This window comes from Lissotriton helveticus, chromosome 11 (assembly GCF_964261635.1).
Source record: "Lissotriton helveticus chromosome 11, aLisHel1.1, whole genome shotgun sequence".
Lineage (NCBI taxonomy): Eukaryota > Metazoa > Chordata > Amphibia > Caudata > Salamandridae > Lissotriton > Lissotriton helveticus.
Window position 1 is genome coordinate 674,940,926 of NC_136072.1, and position 18,591 is coordinate 674,959,516.

Here is an 18,591-nt window from a genome sequence, read left to right on the forward strand (position 1 = left end):
AAAAACATATATGTACACGTATTAAAATATTTGATACATTTTCAACATGTGCAATACAATGGGTCAGAGAAATAAAATGACATAAATAACATGATTAAAGATTCATTATGTCGCAGACCGTGTGGCATTATGCAATTTGATCCTGGATGCCGCCACTAAGAAATTAGCCACACAAAATATGATGCGGACGCTGCTCAAAGACTGGAGGAAAACTAATGCCGGCCTCACTTGCGTAAAGCCAGCCTCCTTCAAAATAGGCCGCAGGTATTTTTTTCTAATGTCCGAGAAGAGCCCGCAAAACATAACAAAATGCATTGTGTCTTGGGTTGAAAATTGGTCACAAATGCAAGGGGTGGCTAGATCTGGTTTGACCCAAGTTGGATAATTGCCCAAATAAAAATGAATCAAATTGAATCTAAACTTTACCAATAAAAACCTATGAAATCGCTTTGTGACAGTCATAAGGTATTGCTCGAGTGAGGTAGAACCTAATAGCATATAATGGGATTGCACAGTGGGTTTCAACAACTCCCTTTCCTCCCGGGCTAGTCTGGCCCTTTCCATAAAGTGTTTTTTAACCAGGTTCACATCCACCTTCCTAATGCAAGATGGTGATAGGAAGAGGTCCGGGCGTCCCAGATGTTCAAAGGACTTTCTCAAATACTCCAACCAGGGTACTTTATGGGAGTGGTCTAAGGACATTACATCTACTAAAATCTCGTAGTTAAGGGTTAGTTCCTTGTTAAGCCAGATCTTAAGCCAGAATAGTAACGGCGCCAGGTTAAGCCTGTCGGTGACATAGTCCAAGCCCATCTCCGCATGAGTCGAAAAGGTCGGGTCGACTGGGGCACAGACAGCAAGGAACGCAAGAACCTGTTTTCTACCCTCTGGATTGTCTTTAGATGTACATAGCCCCATAGGGCTGACCCATACATCGCAATTGAGATGCATTTTGCATTATAGGCCTTTAGCAGGGCCTCCATTGGCCTATCAGGACTTTGCCCATACTGCGTCTACATTGCATGAGAACTACACATCCCATGATTCCGTACCGCTATCACAGGAAGTACTTTAGGGGTCAGGGCGCGCCTTCCGTTGCGTGTTATTCTGGTTTGGAGTCTTGCTGCTTCTGGCATGAGGGAGGACCTCGTCACGCCGCGTTTCCTGGTTGCCGATCGGGGCAATTTCTCATCGGACTTTCAGTTCAGAATCCAAGGTAGGATTCTTGGTCTTTCGTCTGTTTCGGCGTGCGCTGCCTTCTGCCGCACTGCCGAAAGAATTCCTGACATTCGTCTATAGAGACGTTACGGAGCACGTTAGCAGGTTGCTACGAGTTTCCGTTTTCCTTTGTTTTGTTTAACAGACTTGGAAAGGAACAATTTCTGTTCTTTATCGACACTTTGCTATCCGTGATATCTCTTGTGTATCCGGCTGTTGTTTTGGCTCATTAATGTTAACGCGGAGCGTAGTAGTGGTTCCAACTACGCGCTGCCGTGTTTATTGACAATTGTGATCTTAAAGTGGGAGAAGAGAAAGGTGGAGCGCTGTGATGGCCTCAACTACGCGCTACCGTTTTTTCTAATTTGAACTTTAAGTAGGATTAATCTGTGGAAAGGAATCAGAACGTGTTAGTGGTCGCAACTTCACGTTTGTTTATGCTCATAACTTTGGTGTTCGGTTCAGGTCAAGCCGAACCATCAGGAGCGGAGTGGTGTAGTTCTTGCCTACTACACACTACCGTATCCTTTATTTCTCCGTCCAGGATCAAGGAAATTACTTTGTGTTTATTTTATGACTGATGCTACAATTCATAGATACTCCACTCCTTCATTTCTATCCTGCGGTATGTCCTAGGGGTTGAGGATCATATTCAGACCTGTGCAGCGTGTAGTCACGGAATGTCCTAATAATTGTGTTTATGTTTCAAATAGGCAACCCATGGTCGCAAAAAGAGAGGGAAAAGAGGCTGACATCAGAGAGCCTTGTTGTTTTACTTTTAAGCAGGTATACAGGGTTCATTTAGCGAGAATTCATGAGAGTAGCCTTAATGTGATTGTTGTTGCTTATGAAGGTATTATTTGTCGTTTCAGGTTTCCTTTTCCCTGCAGACCCCTTCCTTTCCTTTCCCTTCCCTTCTTCTCTCTTCCTATTTTTCCCTCACCTAATGGCTCAAACACCCTGTGTAACATATTCAGGGTGTTAGTGACATTTGGAGGTGGACCATTGTATACAACAACTGGATTTCGTGGAGTTAAACCTGACATGGCCTGGCCCCCAACCTTTTTGTGAACCCCATAAGTGCCGCAGTTGATCTAGCCACAGATAGGCTCTTTGCCCTTACCTGGGGGCCCCAGGAGCCCCTCTCATCAAAGAGCAACCCCAGGTATGGGAACACTGCCACTCTAGTAACCACTTCGCCCTTGCATTTAAAAGTTTTTGGTCTGCCCCTGTTCCTATGGAATCCGACCACCATGGTGTGTGATTTATTAGCATTCACCTTTAGGTCTAGCCTATCCATAAATGCCCCGAAGGCGTCAAGTAAAAGCTGCAGACCATTGCCAGTGCGGGCTATGAGGACGGCGTCATCCGCGTATAGGAGGGCGGGAATCTTTGCATCTCCTATACGCAGGACGTCCCCGTCCTCCTCCTCCAGATATCGACCCAGGCCATTGATGTAGATGGTAAAAAGGAGTGGGGCCAAAATACAGCCCTGGCGCACATTGATTTAAAGCGGGTAGTGCACCTTCCCTCGTTAGTGACCCGGATTTGAGAAAACAGCTCTTGATGGAGGGATGCCATAAATGTAACCAATGCCCCATCTATGCCAAGTTCCAGGAGGGTTGCCCACAGTTTGGCCCTGTTCACTAGATCGAAGGCCGAGGAGAGGTCCATAAAGGCCAGAAATAGCAACCCCTCCTTGGCTACCGTGTACTTGGCGATCAACAGGTGCAAATTGGAACACTGCTCCAGGGTGCCTCTTTTCTCCCTAAACCCATACTGGATGTTTGATAGCCCCCCACATCCCTCAATACTATCCCTCAGCTTAACCAAGAGGAGTCTGCCTAAGATTTTAATTGCAGAATCTAGAAGGGATATGGGTTTATAACACCCTGGGTCATCGCGCTGACCTTTTTTAAAGATCGGCACTATTATTGAGGTGCCCAAGATGTAGGCAACAAATTGCCATTGGCAGCATTAAATATGTTACACAAGATTCTGGCCCAAAGCTTCGGGGAATGTTTGTAAAAATCTACTGGCACCCCGTCCGGCCCTGGAGCTTTATTTTTAGTTGACTCTAAAATTGCTAACTCCACCTCTGCTTCATTGAAGATTACTGGACCAGCGTCAGGGACTATTCGTGTACAGCCAGAGGATTCTAAGTCCGAATCACCGTATACTGCTCTAAAGTGGCTCAACCATTTGTCATCGGGGATGACGCAGTCCGTGACATTATTGTCCAAGTCCGAGAAAAAAGGCTCATTGATGATGGCCCGGAATTTGCTGCTGTTACGGAGAACGTCAACTGAGAGTAGATTGTCCCAAGCTGCTGCCTTTATGTCATCCTTCCGTTGTTCAATAGCTTGCTTGTACTCTCTCCTTAGCAGTGTGATGACTACCTTGTCTCTCTGGTTGTGTTTTAGAGCTGACATAAGTGCTCTGTGTGCTTTTGAGCACTTAGTGTCGAACCATCGACGGTGATTGTTTACTCCCTGCCCTAGTTTGGCCGTCAGATCTGTTGAGATTTGAGTGCATATGGATTCAAATGCCCCCATTATTTCATGGTTTGCTGCACTAGGGTCCTCACAGGTTGCCATATGACCCTCTATTTTTGGGAGGAGGGCTGCATAAAAGGTTTCTGGGACCACATTTGCCCACTTTATCCTTCTCCCCTGATGCACAGGGCGTAGCGCTGACCTTATCTTAACGGGGCAAGACATAGGTCCCATGGAATCTCCCCATTTCACCTTGAGTAAGACAGGATTATGGTCACTGAACGGGGAAACAACTGTTGCGTAGAAAGCAACCCCGTGTAGGATACTTGAGGTCACAAATATATAGTCTATGACGGAACCAGGGTCTGAACCCTTGTAGGTAATTAGTCTCATCTTCCCCCTCCGGGGTCGTTAGTTCAAATAGATTAAAATTACCTAACAACTCTTCCAGTGCCTCTCCGGCCTTGGTGTGCTCGAAATGGGGGGCCTCCAGACGAGGAGGATCACCTGTGCTACACATATATTTTTGCAGGGGTGAATTGCCCATTAGGACGAACTCATCATTAGTGATCGACTGAGAGTAAAAAGGATTCCAGGGTGGCGATATGGTCATTACCATTTTCCCTGTTCCAGGAATTATAAAAATTAATAAAGAAGGTTTTCCTGCTAGGGGAAACCTCCCTTTCCACGATTAAGAGATTTGATGAGCAGCTAATAATCATTTTAGAGCCCCCTTAAGTTTTAAAGAAAAAAGGAAAATAAGACCTCCCTTGGTTCTACCGGTGATGTTAGGGACTGCCGGGACGGCAAAGCTTGTAAAACCATCCAGCCAGAAACCAGGCGAGGTGTCCCATGTCTCCTGAAGTGCTATGATGTCGTGGCTGACGACAAAGCTAACCCATGCGTCATCTCCCCTTTTGGCTCTGACACCAGCCACATTTCAACTAAGGATTTTACAAGCTGCACCCTCATCGGAAATGGAAGCCCCATCCATAGGAGCATGCCTCATATCCGCAAGTCAATCAATTTCTTCTAGGCCCGACAAAGGGGCAAAACGATTACTCAGGGCCGGCCCGCAACCCACAGCAGGACTAGATATTGGGTGGGAATTAGGTAAGAGGGCTACAGTGTCTATCCTTGGGGTATAGATGCGATCATGCACGGTTGAACATGCCCCTCCCGGTGCTGGGATCGACCCCCGCCTCCTTGTTGGTAATCGTTGGTCACCATAAGACTTTACTGAGGGGGGATAAAAATAACCCAAGGGGACTGGTCTCAGTTGGTCTCTTTCTGATATGTATGAGCCATCCCAGAACAGTCTATCTGCCAAGTTGGCCCTGTCAAAATTAATTATGACACAATCCCCCTGGACGGACTTCGGGCGCCTCCCTATACATCCCACCCTCCTCGCAAGGATAATCCTATTGGAGATAATAGCCCCGCTGCAGGCATCGTCACACCAGGAACGAGCCCTTACCATGAGGTCTGGGACGGATTCAAGCTCTCCCTCTTTAAGTGGGGGGACCCCAATAAGGATGGCAACAAGAGGGGCAGCTTCAGGAGGTAGATCCAAGTTGACCTGACTAGGCCTTACCCTCTTATTAATGAGTGCGTTAGATTGTTCAATTGGGCGGGCGGGGATGTTAAGGTGTGGTGAAATTACCTCCGGACCTTTGTGGGAGGTGATGGGATCCCTCTACCTATCATTAGCTTGCGCCACCTCGCTGTAACGTGGTCCAGGTTCCCTTATTTTGACCCCCTCATTACCACTTTTTCCATGCCCTTCAAGCCCCACGTTTTGTGCTTTTAAATGCGAGGTATGATCGTGCACAAGTCTATCAAGAAGTGAACATTTCTTTAAAAGTCCTTCCAAGCAAGTGTTCAAAGTGTCCACAATATCCTTTGCAATACCTATGAGCAGGGTCTCTATCCAGGCAACGAAAAGGGCCTCCATCTGGTCTCCCAAAGAGTCTGGTGCTACAAGGGGTGCAACAGGGGCGTTTTTGGGTTTTCCCCGTTTCCGCTTTGAGGATGGGTCACACTGCTGAGCACTGAGAGAAACGGGAAGCGTGGTGGTACAGTCTGAAGATGGGCCAGCGCCAGAAATGGCTGGAGGAATGGGGTTAGCGATGATCACCTCAGGTTCAAGGGGAATATGGGAAGCTTTAACAGAGTCCTGGATGTCCTGGGTGTTGGGGGTAGTGGGTTGGGCTGAGGGTATCAGGCCCAGCTCCTGTTAAGCATTCGCAATCTCCTTTGTAAGTGCCCCCACAGCAGAAGAGAGATACGTCAGGATAGAGTTCGAATGTCTTGGCACCTTCGCTTTGCTTCCCCCCTCCTCTACATCATTGACTTTCTTGCGCTTACCCATCATACGGTGTCAGAGGGCGTGCCCTGCCCTGCCTCCTCCTGCCTCTGAATGCCACAGACGGCCCGCCCTTTGCCCGGGCTTCGCCCGGCTCGTCCCGCGCCGCGGGATTACGGTGGAGGTTATGTATACACCTGGGCCGTGCAGGACGTGGCGGCATGGTGTATTACAGCCCCACTTGCTGCTGGGCGTTGTGGTTCCTTCCTTAGAAAGAGCAGCTCAGGTAGGCAAACTGCGAGCGTTTCCCGCAACGCGAGAAGTGTCCTGGTGGTTACGGGGGTGGGAGAGTGCCTCTTCTCCAGTTGTGGCCCCCTCCGTCACTCCCCCGGTCTCCTCGCGTTTGGCCGGTGTTTCCCGCAGTGCGTCCTTGCCCTGGAGGCTATGTACACCTGGGCCGTGCAGGGCGTGGCGGTATGGTGTATTACAGCCCCACTGGCTGCTGGGCGTTGTGGTTCCTTCCTTAGAAAGAGCAGTTCAGGTCGGCAAACTGCGAGCGTTTCCCGCGAAGCGGGAAATGCGAGAAGTGTCCTGGTGGTTATGGGGGTGGGAGAGTGCCTCTTCTCCAGTCGTGGCCCCCTCCGTCACTCCCCCCGTCTCCTTGCGCTTGGTCGGTGTTGAAAAAAACAACCATTTGTGTCAATGTTTTCACCTGTAACTGCTTCTAATTATGACAACTCTTTCAAGGCAATATACCGTTGCATCCGCTGGACCTTACTGGTTGGGGGATATATATATATAGGACATACCCAGAGCCAAAAACTGAGCAGCGACTTGCAATGTTTTTTCATTATGTACAGGGTATATAGCAATTATTCTGGGAAAATGTATAGAGGGAAAAATCGGTATGAAAGATACCTATGTATTTCTGAAATGGGAACAAAATATAAATTAAAAATAATACCTCACTCGCATGGGTGGGTCAAGTACTCGTGACAGGCAAGGGCCCAAAACATATTGAGGAGACATCAAAATGACCTATCACAAACAACTTGGTTTTGCAAGAAGGGTCACCTGGGTTTTTGGCCCCGGGCTCGACGGCCATCCTGGAAAACTACCAAACCCACACATTTCTGAAAACTAGACACCCAGGGGAGTCCAACGAGGTAATGTCACGATTCGCTCCCTGTGTTCTCGTGTCCACCACCAGGGGGCTGAACGTGGGACTCTCCAGTGTTCTAATATGCTTCCTGACACTCCCCTGCATGCATATCTTGACTTCCAGCCATTTGGACACTATTTGGGAATTGACATCCATTCCCAATCCATGCCGGGTTTTGTGAAAGCCAGCCTGCTTAGACTTAAAGCCAGCCTACTCATGCCTGAAACTCCATTACCCAGAATTCCCTGCTTACTGCTTTGTCTCCACCCTTGCAGGCCAAGGATGGGTGGAGGAATTCAGCTCACCTGTGGCTGGCTGCTGCTAGCCTGCTCACACCAGCTGCATGTGATTACTGTGAGCTCTTTTAAGCCCCAGCTCCCTTCAGGCAACGGTTGGTCATTGTAGCTTTTTACCTGTGAGACCAATCCTTGTTTCCAGAGTTCCCTGAGCTTTTGCTATTCATGTTGCCAGTGTTTCCTGAGCTATAATTATGCCTTGTTCCTGACCTGCTACTGTTTTCCCTGTTCCTGAATTAGCACTGCCTGCAGTGCTACCCGGACCCCATAGCCTTAGTATCCCTTGTTCCTGAACTGCAGCAGATTCCCTTCTCCTGAATTAGCACTGCTTGCAGTGCTACCTTGTTTCCTGAGTTCCAGAGCTATAGCTATTCCCTGTACCTGAATTAGCACTGCCTGCAGTGCTACCTTGTTTCCTGAGTTCCTGAGCTATAGTTATTCTTTGTTCCTGGGCTTAGCTATTTCTTGTTCCTGATTTGCACTGCTTGCAGTGCTTTCGTGACTCCTTGTTTCCTGAGCTGTAGCTATGTCCTGTTTCCTTGAACCAGTATTGCCTGCAGTGCTACCTTGACTCCTGGTCTCTAGTAATTTCCCTGTCCCTGAACCAGCACTGTCTGCAGTGCTGCCTTGACTCCTGAGCCTTAACTCATTTCTTGTCCCTGCCCCAGCACTGTCTTCTATGCTACTTTGTTTTCTTGATTCCTTAACCTGCACTATTCTAGTATACCCTTGTAGCCTCCCCTTCTGTATATCCTTTTCCAGTCCCTGCTTTTCTTCCCATTTCCTTGCTTCCAGTTCTAGTTTGCTGCCTTTCTATTCTGCTGTCTTACTTCTGTTACCTTGTATGTTTGTTACCTGCTTTCTGCCAAGTGTGCCGTCATTTCCTTCCTTTCCTGTGTAGCACTCCTCCTTGGTAGCTCCTTGTCTATTGTGTTTGTGTTTAGTTCTACCCCTTTGCTGTTACTGCCTTGCGCGTTCCTGTTTGATCACCAGGATCCGTGGGCTCAGCTGACTACCTAGGTGGTGTTTCTTGTTCACTGTGAGTTTTGTCTTTGAGTTACATTTATAACATCACTATAGGTATAAGCTTCACAGACCCTGCCTTTGCATGCATATCCTACATGTGGGTATTTGCAGTCAGAATCTGTAACAGCAATTGCGGGTAAGAAACTTACTGAGCTTCAGTCTTATCATGTGGAGCTCCTGAGTGCACACCCCCTTTATTGTTAATGTTGTATTATATATATGTCTTGCACGCCCGTCCTGGGTGTAGTTAGTCTGAATGCTAAATTCCCTTGTGAGTGCCCTTCCTTTCTGAGTCTTACCCATCTTGTTCACGTGTACAGGCTTCCCCTTTGGATCCCTTTTTCTCCTCTGACTCCCTGTATGATCCTGGGCAGCACTGTACTCCTCCTTTCTGTGTACCTCTTCTACCCAGTTCCCAGTCCTTGTCCAAGTCCCTGACTGTGTTCCCCTCATAGTCCCGGACAGTCCCTGACAGGTAAGGCTTGTGTGGATCCCCCCTGCCCTGCAAACCTCAAATTTAGCTGAAAAAAACAAATTTTCCACATATTTTTGGGTGGAATCACCGTGCGGGCACAAATGTCCTACCCCACAGCGTTCCCCTCAGTCCCCCGAGTAAAATGATACCTCACTTATGTGGGTGGGGCAAGGGCCCATGACTGGGAAGAGCCCAAAACGTAGGGAATAAGGGTATAGCACAGAGACTTCTCAGCACTACATTTTTTTTAAATACGTTGTTAGCCGATTCTGCATTGGACACCCAAGTGAGGTATCATTTTACTCGGACATGAAGGAGAACGCCGTGGGGTAGGAAATTTGTGCCGCCACGGTTATTCCACACAAAAATATGTGGGAATTGTGTTCTTTTCTGCTAGGTTTGCAGGGGATTCTGGGTAGGGAAATGTTGGGGGATCCACGCAAGCCATACCTCATTGGACTCCCCAGGGTGTCTAGTTTTTGGATTTGGTAGATTCCCCTATATGGCGGCGAGCCCGGGCAAAAATCCCAGGTGCTCCCCCCCAAAAAACCAGGTAGTTGTGTTATAGGTAATTTTGAAGTCTCCACAGTACGATTTGGGCCATTTCCTGTTGCAACCACTATACCTAACCACACAAGTGAGGTACCCTTTTTATCAGGAGACGTGGGGGAACGCTGGGTGGTAGGAAATTTGTGTTAGCCCGGTGATCCTGCAACTTTCCCACACAGAAACGTGAGAAAAAATAGATTTCCTTAAAAGAAATTGAGGTTTGCAGGGGATTCTGGGTAGGGAAATGTTGATGTACCCATGCAAGCCATATCTTGCTGGACCTTCCCGGCTGTCTAGTTTTCAGAAATGTGTGGGTTTGGTAGATTTCCCTAGGTGGTGGCTAAGCCTCGGGCCAAAAACTCATGGGACCCCCTTTGCAAAACCAGGTTGTTTTATGATAGGAATTTTGAAGTCGCCTCAATAGTTTTTGGGCCCTTGCCTGTCTCGGGTACTTGACCCACCCACACAAGTGAGGTACCAATTTTCTCAGAAGACTTTGGGGAATGTAGGCTTGGTGAAATTTTGTGGATCCACAGAGATTCCAGAACTTTCCACCACAGAAATGTGAGGAAAATGTGTTTTTTCTTTTTACAAATTTTGAGGTTTGCTAGGGATTCTGGGTAACAGAACCTGGTGAGAGCAAGACAAGTCACCCCATCCTGGATTCCCCTGGGTGTCTAGTTTTCAGAAAATGTATAGGTTTGCTAGGTTTCCTTAGGTGCCGGCAGTGCTAGGGTTCAAAATCTACAGCTAGGCCCTTTGCAAAATAATGTCCGTTTTCACTGTAAAATGTGGTGTGTCCACATTGCGTTTTAGGCTGTTTCCTGTCACGGACACTAGGCCTACCCATACAGGTGAAGTACCATTTTTTGCGGAAGACTGGGGAACGCCGGGTGGGTGGAATTTTGTGGATCCACGCAGATTCCAGAACTTTCCATCACAGAAAAGTGAGGAAAATGTGTTTTTTGGACACATTTTGAGGTTTGCATGGGATGCTGGGTAACAGAATCTAGTGCCAGCCAGTCGACTCACCCCATCCTGGATTTCCCTGGGTATCTAGTTTTCAAAAATGTATAGGTTTGCTAGGTTTCCCTAGGTGCAGACAGAGTTAGGGTTCAAAATCTACAGCTAGGCACTTTGCAAAAAAAGGGTCAGTTTTCACTGGGAAAATGTGGTGTGTCCACGTTGTGTTTTAGCCCATTTGCTGTCGCGAGCACTAGGCCTCCCAACACAAGTGAGGCACCATTTTTTTGGAAGACTTTGGGAAACGCGGAGTGGGTGGAATTTTGTGGATCCACGCAGATTCCAGAACTTTCCATCACAGAAATGGGGTGGCAGAAAACTAATTGTTGTGGGGTGGGGGCATTGGCATGTCCGCTTTGGGCAGCCCCCACCCAAATTCAACTTGCCCCAAAAAAACATCCCTGGCATCTTGTGGGCTTTTTGCCCCCTCGGGCGGGGGCAGAAATGCTGTATTTATGGCGGGGTGGGGGCATCGGAATGCCCATTCTGGGCAGCCCCCACCCTAATTAAATTGCCCAATAAAAAATCCCTGGTGTCTAGTGGGCTTTCTGCGCCCCCCGGGGGTGGCAGATTGGGGGCTACTGCCCCATCTTCCCCCCAGGGGGGACAGAAAGTCTGTAAATGTGGTGGGTGTGAGGGCATTGGCATGCCCGTTGGTTGCAGCCCCCACCCTAATTAAAATTTCCCATAAAACATCCCTGGCATCTAGTCGGCTTTCTCCCCTCCTGGTTGGCAGTTTGGGGCTTACTGGCCCCATTTGCGAAAGGCTGTCATAGTGGCGCAGGGGTTTGGGCATTGGAATGCCCATTTTGGGCAGCCCGCACCCTATAAACAAGAACCAACAAAAAAATCCCTGGTGTTTAGTCCGGGGAGATCCTGGCCAGGCAGTTCGGGCTGGGCTGTTCCCATTGTGCGCAGGGTCAAGACTGATTTGGATATGGCGGGGTCCAAACTGGAATGGCATGGTGAGCAAAAAAAGCGATGGATTTCGGCCCCGATCTCTGTACTGGGGTGAATGTATGACATTATTCTGCATTCTGCCCATCAATTGTTCTTTTTGCATTTGTCACCCCGAGTGGGACGGATATGCCCAGACGTGGGTCGCGTGCTCTGCATGCCACTGGAGTCAAGCTATCCTGACTGATGAGGGCTGAAAGCCCGAAACCGGTCCTAGGATGCTTGTTTCCAGTCCAGGGACGCCTGGCCTGGCAGTTCGGGCTGGACTGTTCCCATTGGGCCCAGGGTCAAGACTGATTTGCATATGACGAGGTCTAAACTGGAATGGCATGGTGAGCTAAAAAACTATGGATTTAGGCTCAGATCTCTGTACTGGGGTTAATGTATGACATTGTTGTACATTCTGTCCATCAATTGTTCTTTTTGCATAGTTCAGTAATACGGCATCTCCGTGATCTCTTACGCTGATGACACCCAGTTGGTGATGTCACTTGATTCCATGTCTAATGGGGAGTCAGGCCAGCTAGAACTTTGTCTCGAACAAGTGGTTAAATGGATGACAGGGAGCGGTCTGAAATTAAACTGAGACAAAATTGAACTAATGGTCCTGGGTAATGCAGGGATACCCAGGCCTTTAGTCAGTTGGCCACGCTGCCTAGATACCTCTCCTCAAAAAACAACCAAGGGCCTTGACTCACCTCAGTGAGGCAGAGTCTATATACTTCAAAAACCAAAACAAAAAGCCAGTACTGAGACCTAATACAATAAAGAACTTTTTCACAGACTAAAAAATAAATTGGTAGTCGTGATTTGGATTTAATCCGTCAAAATTTGTTTTTATTTTCAAACTTTCAAAGAAGACAAAATACAAAATATTTCATAAATATGTGTGACAGCTACAATAATTGAAAGAAACAGGCGTGCACAAAAATTGCCATACAATAGACTTCATTTAGACAACCTCTTTCATACTCGTTACCTGAATCATAACCTGACTCAACTCACACTCGCATTTACATTCAAACATTCAAACAACCAAAATCAGACATGCACAACAGAAATTGGATCCTACATCAAGGAGTGGGATAGTTTCAATTGTGAATAAAACAAGTTTTGCAGGGATAAATCTGGTTTACAATGTCATCCTGCATACCCAGCACTAAAGATACACTTTGAAACAAACCATTAATAGTACACATTCGTTTTGACACAGGATACAACAACAAGGTCGACGCGTTTCAAACCGGACCCTTTGTGCGGTTCTCATCAAGACCACAAAAGGAAATCTGAAAGAGGATACAAAGAAACCTCCTTACATTCAAGAACTTATTCGGTATATCCAAAAAAACACCAAATTACAAAGGCCAAGCTCACTGTAAGCCTCCTACCTTAATTTTCAAGAATGTGCTTCAGTCAGTTCAAAGGAAGCGTGTATTTCTGTGAAAGAACAACATCATACTGTAAGTAACAAATTAGTCCGTTCTTGTTAGAACCTGCTGTCAACCTCGTTGTGGGCATAGAGCTAAGTATTGGTTTTACCTAAAGGCAGTCGGTCACAAATGGCAAGAGGAGGATGTCACTTGTCAGTTGGAGCAATTAATGCCTGGGCTGTCGAATACCAAAGGGCGGACATCACGTAGGGTGTCTGGAACTTGTAGTTTCAATTGCGGCTAGAAGGCAAGTTAGTGGTAAACTCAGTGCTATAACCAAACTGGAGCAGGAGCAGTCTATACGCACAATGTTTAACAACCTTTAAGGACCAGTCTTACCTTCACAATGAGGGAACGCTGTCTTGGCATTGTTTACGGATCAGCTGGAGGGGCGCTGACTGCGTCTCACCTCCAGTGCTGGTCTGCACACTCAGGCGGGCAACGTGGAAGGAGCTTTCAATTCCCCTGAAACAACCGAATGATGGAAATCAATGACCACAGCCGGACACAGAATGGGTTGCCGAGACCCCAAAGTCGGGGTTTAGTGAGGCCGAAAGTACCTTCGAACGTAGGGTCACTCTCCTGCAACTCAGGTCACGTCCCACGGCAGAGTCTGACGGGACGCAAGCACTACCCAGAAGACCTCATATGCCTAATGGAGGCCTGGGAGTTGTAGTTAAACAGTGTGAACGGGCACGTGATAGATCTCGTGATCGCGCTGCCCACTGAAAACTTGTGGGCCGGTGAACAGGGTCAAGCGATGTTCAGCCTGCTTGTGTTACAAAGTCAAGTTGTGTGGTGGGTTTATTCTGTACACAGGGGGCAAAAAGGATATCTTAAAGTGCCTGCGGAATCTCAGAAAGTTCATTGAGCCCATTTATTACTGTATTAAATCTCATGATTAATTGTGCTTCACGCTGACTGAGTCTGGCTTCCATATCACCGCCTCTGGCATCAATTTCCACCTTAGAGAGGACAGTCCATTTTAAGTCATTTTCTGTATGCCCTTTGGTCTGACAATGAGTGACCAATGGTGCATTGGTCACTAACCTCTGTACTCTGGATTTATGTTGAGTAATCCGTTGTCTGATTTCCTGAGAAGTTTTGCCTACTTATAGTTTGGGGCAAGGACATAAAATTCCATAAATTACGTTCTTCGTTTTACAGTTTGAGAACGCTGAGTGCTTCCAAAAGATGCCATTATGCGAAAAAAACATCTCCTTCCATTGTTTGGTCACAACATGTACAGGTCCCACATTTGTGGTGGCCCTGAACTGGTTGTAAACCAAACAAGCTCTGTAGTGTAACAGCTTCTTTTTTGGGTAATGCTGCCCGAACCACAAAATTGGCAATACTCTTTTCTTTTTTTAAAAGCGAAGAGGGGTGGTCTTTGCAGGCTGGCATCAAAGTTCTTCACCAAATGCCAATTTTGATGGATGATTCTTTTGAGTTGATTTGCATTTGGGCAAAATGTCGTCACGCAGGTACCTCTCCTGTCCCGAGCACTGCCATTTAGAATCTCGGTTTCTGGATGGATAAAGAGCTGACTATGGAGAACCAAGCACGGAAGGTGGCAGGCACATGCTTTGGGCTATTAAGAATGCTCCGCAAGATCCTCGAGCTAATCCCCATACAGCTAAGGAAATTAACCATACACTCCTTGGTCATGTCACATTTGGACTATGGTAACTCTCTCCTTCTAGGCGCACCTAAATATGGCATTAACAGGTTACAGGTAGGCCAGAATGCAGCGGCCAGACTTCTGTGTAAAATTCCAATGAAGGAATCAGTGAGTATACATCGCAGGAACTTACACTGGCTTCAGATCGAGGCGAGAATCACGTTTAAAGCACTCTGCCTAGCAAACAGAGCCATAAATAACAAAGGGCACAGTAAGATCAGAATTCTTTAGTGCTTATACCTTCCCAACAGATGTCTGAGGTCAGGCACTGAGTGCCTGTTAAAAAACACCTGAATAAAAAGGGCCAGATGGGGTGGAAGAGCCTTTTCCCACCTGGCGCCTAAGCTATAGAATTCACTTCTGCAGGAGATTAGATTCACAGCTTCAGAAGCAACCTTCAGAAAAAATAGAAAACCTGGCTGTTCAACAAGTGCGACTAACTTTTTTCACTCGCTTCAACAGGTCTCATGCCTAGCGCTGGGAAGCCTTTGGGTAGCCATGCGCTCTATAAATCCTCATAACATAGCATAACATAGCATAACACCTGGTTCCCATAGCTGCCACAACAAATTCCTCATCAATTCTCCTGAGCTCCCTGCCAAGGGTGGTCATTGTTCTTCCGTGCCTCTTGATCACCTCCGAATGGCATAGACCCGGTCCCTCTGCTTGCAGGTTCTCCACTTCAAGAAGCCACCCTTGGATTCCACCAGACTTCTTCAGAGACTTCTCCAGAGGCATATCTTGCCAAGTCGCCTATTATTGTCTATGGGATGTTGCGACGTAACTTCATCCCTATGCACCTGGCTTCCCTGGTGCAAGTAACCTGGTTCATGGAGCACCCACGGGTCGGGTGACTCCCCAACCTTTCATCCTATTAAGGGTTTCTTCAGGATCCCCTGGGAAAGGTCCTTCTTTAAAACTGCAACCCCAACTTCTCCATAGATTTTCATAGGGCACCCAGCTGGGTTACACCCACCTATCAGGGTAGGTCAGGAACGCTACTCTGCCCATCTAAGATACAAGATGGCAGAATGGAGTGACCAACTGGCAGAAATCTGGGCACCTCGAAGGGGAGGAGCTGGAGGGGAGGTCACCCCCCTGTCCTTTGAGTAGCTCTGTGCTAGAGCGGGAGATAAGGGCTCCTGGACTGGGGCAAACCAGTTTATGCAAGGAGGGCACTAATGTGCCCTTCAAAGCAGTCTGGAGGCGCTCGGAAGACTCCCCCCGACCCTAGTCTAAGACACCTATTTCTTAAGGAGAGGTGGCTACACCTCTCCTCTGCAGGAAATCCTTTGTTCTCCCTTCCCTTCCTGAGTTAAGCTCAGCAGCAGGACAGGAGAACCGTGTCTGGGGTCGGCAGCAGCGCTAGCTTGCACGCAGACCCTGCAAGGCTACACAGGTAGTCATGGGGGAGTGGGTCCTCTAAAGAGCCCCCCAGTACATGGTATCATGCAACTAAAACTGAAATCGATGTAGTTGCATTATTACAACATGTGTGATACCAAACAAGACTGGGTTTAGTGGAACCATTATCTAGCTGGACATCGCAACTTGGCCAGTGTCCATTACATGCTTTAAAATGGCTTTGCCGCACTTACAAAACCAGAGGATGTATACGTGGTTTGTAGGTATGCCTCTGCCTCTGCAGGGGCACCCTCAAACCTAGAGCCATGCACCCTGCCGGTAGGCAGAAAGGCATGCCTTAAGGATGACTTAGAGTTTTTAAGGGCAGTGACCGGGATAAGAAAAAACTTATATCTGACATGAAAGATGCATGCAGTAGTTCAAGCAGGCTGTAGTGGCAGATCTGCAGATGCAGTCTGCATGGGCTCTCATGGGTGGCACAATACATGCTGCAGCCGATGGGAGACCCCTGTTGTATCAATGAACTAGGTACCTTAGTATCAAATAATAAGGATTTACAGGGGTACACCAGTGCACCAATTGTGGGGTATACAAAGTACTTACCAATGAAGTGAGGAGAGAGAGCACCAACACTGGGGTCCTGACTCTGAGTAGCAGGATCCCAGTGTACTACAATCAAAACACAAGGACAACAAGCAAAAAAACTGAGGGTAACTATACCAGAAAGATCCTACATTCCTACAACCCCAATTCTTCAGCAAGAAGTTGAGAGGGCGGGGGTATGAAATAGGGCATAGACCTCCATCCTCCCTGGGCCCCAGAAAATAGTGATAATAGCAACCGTGATCTAATTCTGATGCGGACACCCTCTTGATGGCTGCTTTGTCCAAAATAGACTGCACTTGCTTGATTTTATGTACTGCCAGTAGTATAGGTGATGTCAGACCCTGCCTCCAGCTGCCTGCTCATGATGGTTAAAGGGCAAAATAAAGGGGTTTTGAGGATACGGCTGTCGGATAGGCGCCAGACTAGGTCGACCTCTGACTATGTGTCCCACGAAGCTTGTGGGAACTTCGTCTGTGGCCACAAAAGCACAAAGAAGCCTGTGGGCTTTGGTGGCTAGGTAGGACTGGATGTGTCTGATAACCACTATTGTAGCCACAAAAGGGACGAAAGGCAAAATGTGGTTGGCAGAGGGCCATGGAGAGACCAATCGACCGGACAGTGGTCCAGATATTCTTAAAGTGCTCCAGGTAGGAATCTGCCTGATAGTCAAAGAGATGGGAGCCATAGAAGGGCATGACCATAAGTGATACCTAGACATTGACCTGAAAAGTGAAGAGATCTCAGCCAGGCGTGGTGTCTGAGTGCCACTGTTGACACAATCGCTCTGCCCAGTGACTGGGTTGTATCCAGTCCGGAGCCAATGGTGAACTTAGCTGCATTCTTGCCATCCGCCGTAGCCTGGATCAGTATGGCTCCAGCCTCCTCCAAGATCATGGTCAACACTTAAGAAACACAATCCCAATCTATGTGGATGTATCGGCCCGAGAGGCATGCGGTTTTCAACTACAGAAGTGGAAGGCTAGTGTAGGAGCACATCCTCTTGTCAAAGGTATCCAGACTCTTGGATTCTCTATCTGGTGGTGTGGTATGGAACGCACCGTGGTTGACTTTGGAAGTGAAGTCCTAGACAACCAGACTCTCCAGGGTGGGGTGCTGGGTGAGGAAGGTTAGGTCCCCAGGAGCAGGGCGATGGCCACGGGCAATTGTCCTGTACATTGGATCCCCTATGCACGGGTTGGCCCATGCCATGAGCAGGATATCCTTAAATGTTTCATTAAAAGGGAGAATATGTGGGGGCAACTCCCGGCCAAAGCAGCAATGTCAAGTTATTCATCTTGACTGCCACTGAGTGCTGCCTAAGGGCCCATATATCTGCCACCCTACTCACCACCATGGCAAAGGAAGCCCCTTCCTCCCTAGCCACACTAGGAGGACAGACTAGGCCAGTGTCTGGGGAGAACACTGAGGTGCATGGAATCATAAAACTCCAACAGCTGGGTAGGGGTCAGTACTGGGAATTCAGGGCAGCACAGAGCGGACTCAGACACACGCTCAGGCCCTCACACATGTAAGCGGGGCCTAGAGTGGTGATGTTGTTCCCACGCCTCGTCCAATGACTTGGACTGGCGCTGCAAAGATAAAGCACACTTCGACTTCTTGAATTTCTTCCATCTTTTTTGGGACTTACCCAATGACTTTGAGCGTGATGACAAGTGCCTAGAATGGCTCAGCAAATAGAACCTTCTATGTGGCCAGGACCTGGCACATTGTGGAATCGACTGCCGTGGGACAACTAGGAGCTTCAGGTATCGTTTCCGCAGCGCCTTGGGGTCCATGGCATGGCAGTCCAGTCTGGGCTTGGAGTTGTGGCCTGGTCCCAGGCACCAGAGACAAACCAGAGGGGGTCTGTCACAGAAATCTGCCTGTGACAGACATCACATGGTTTAAACCTCACAGGTTTTTTTGGGAGGCCACGCCTACACACAAGTAGACAAAGTCTCAAAAATGGTTGACAAAATGTTGAAAAAAGTTCTCCAGAAAGT

The 18,591-nt window shown here is 47.9% G+C and overlaps 1 protein-coding gene across 6 annotated transcripts in view; it reads right to left on the bottom strand.

The window, feature by feature from the left end:
• The window catches only part of LOC144791764 (disintegrin and metalloproteinase domain-containing protein 28-like), a 3,516,669-nt gene that overhangs the window by 3,041,158 nt on the left and 456,920 nt on the right, over window positions 1–18,591 (bottom strand). The window lies entirely within an intron of this gene.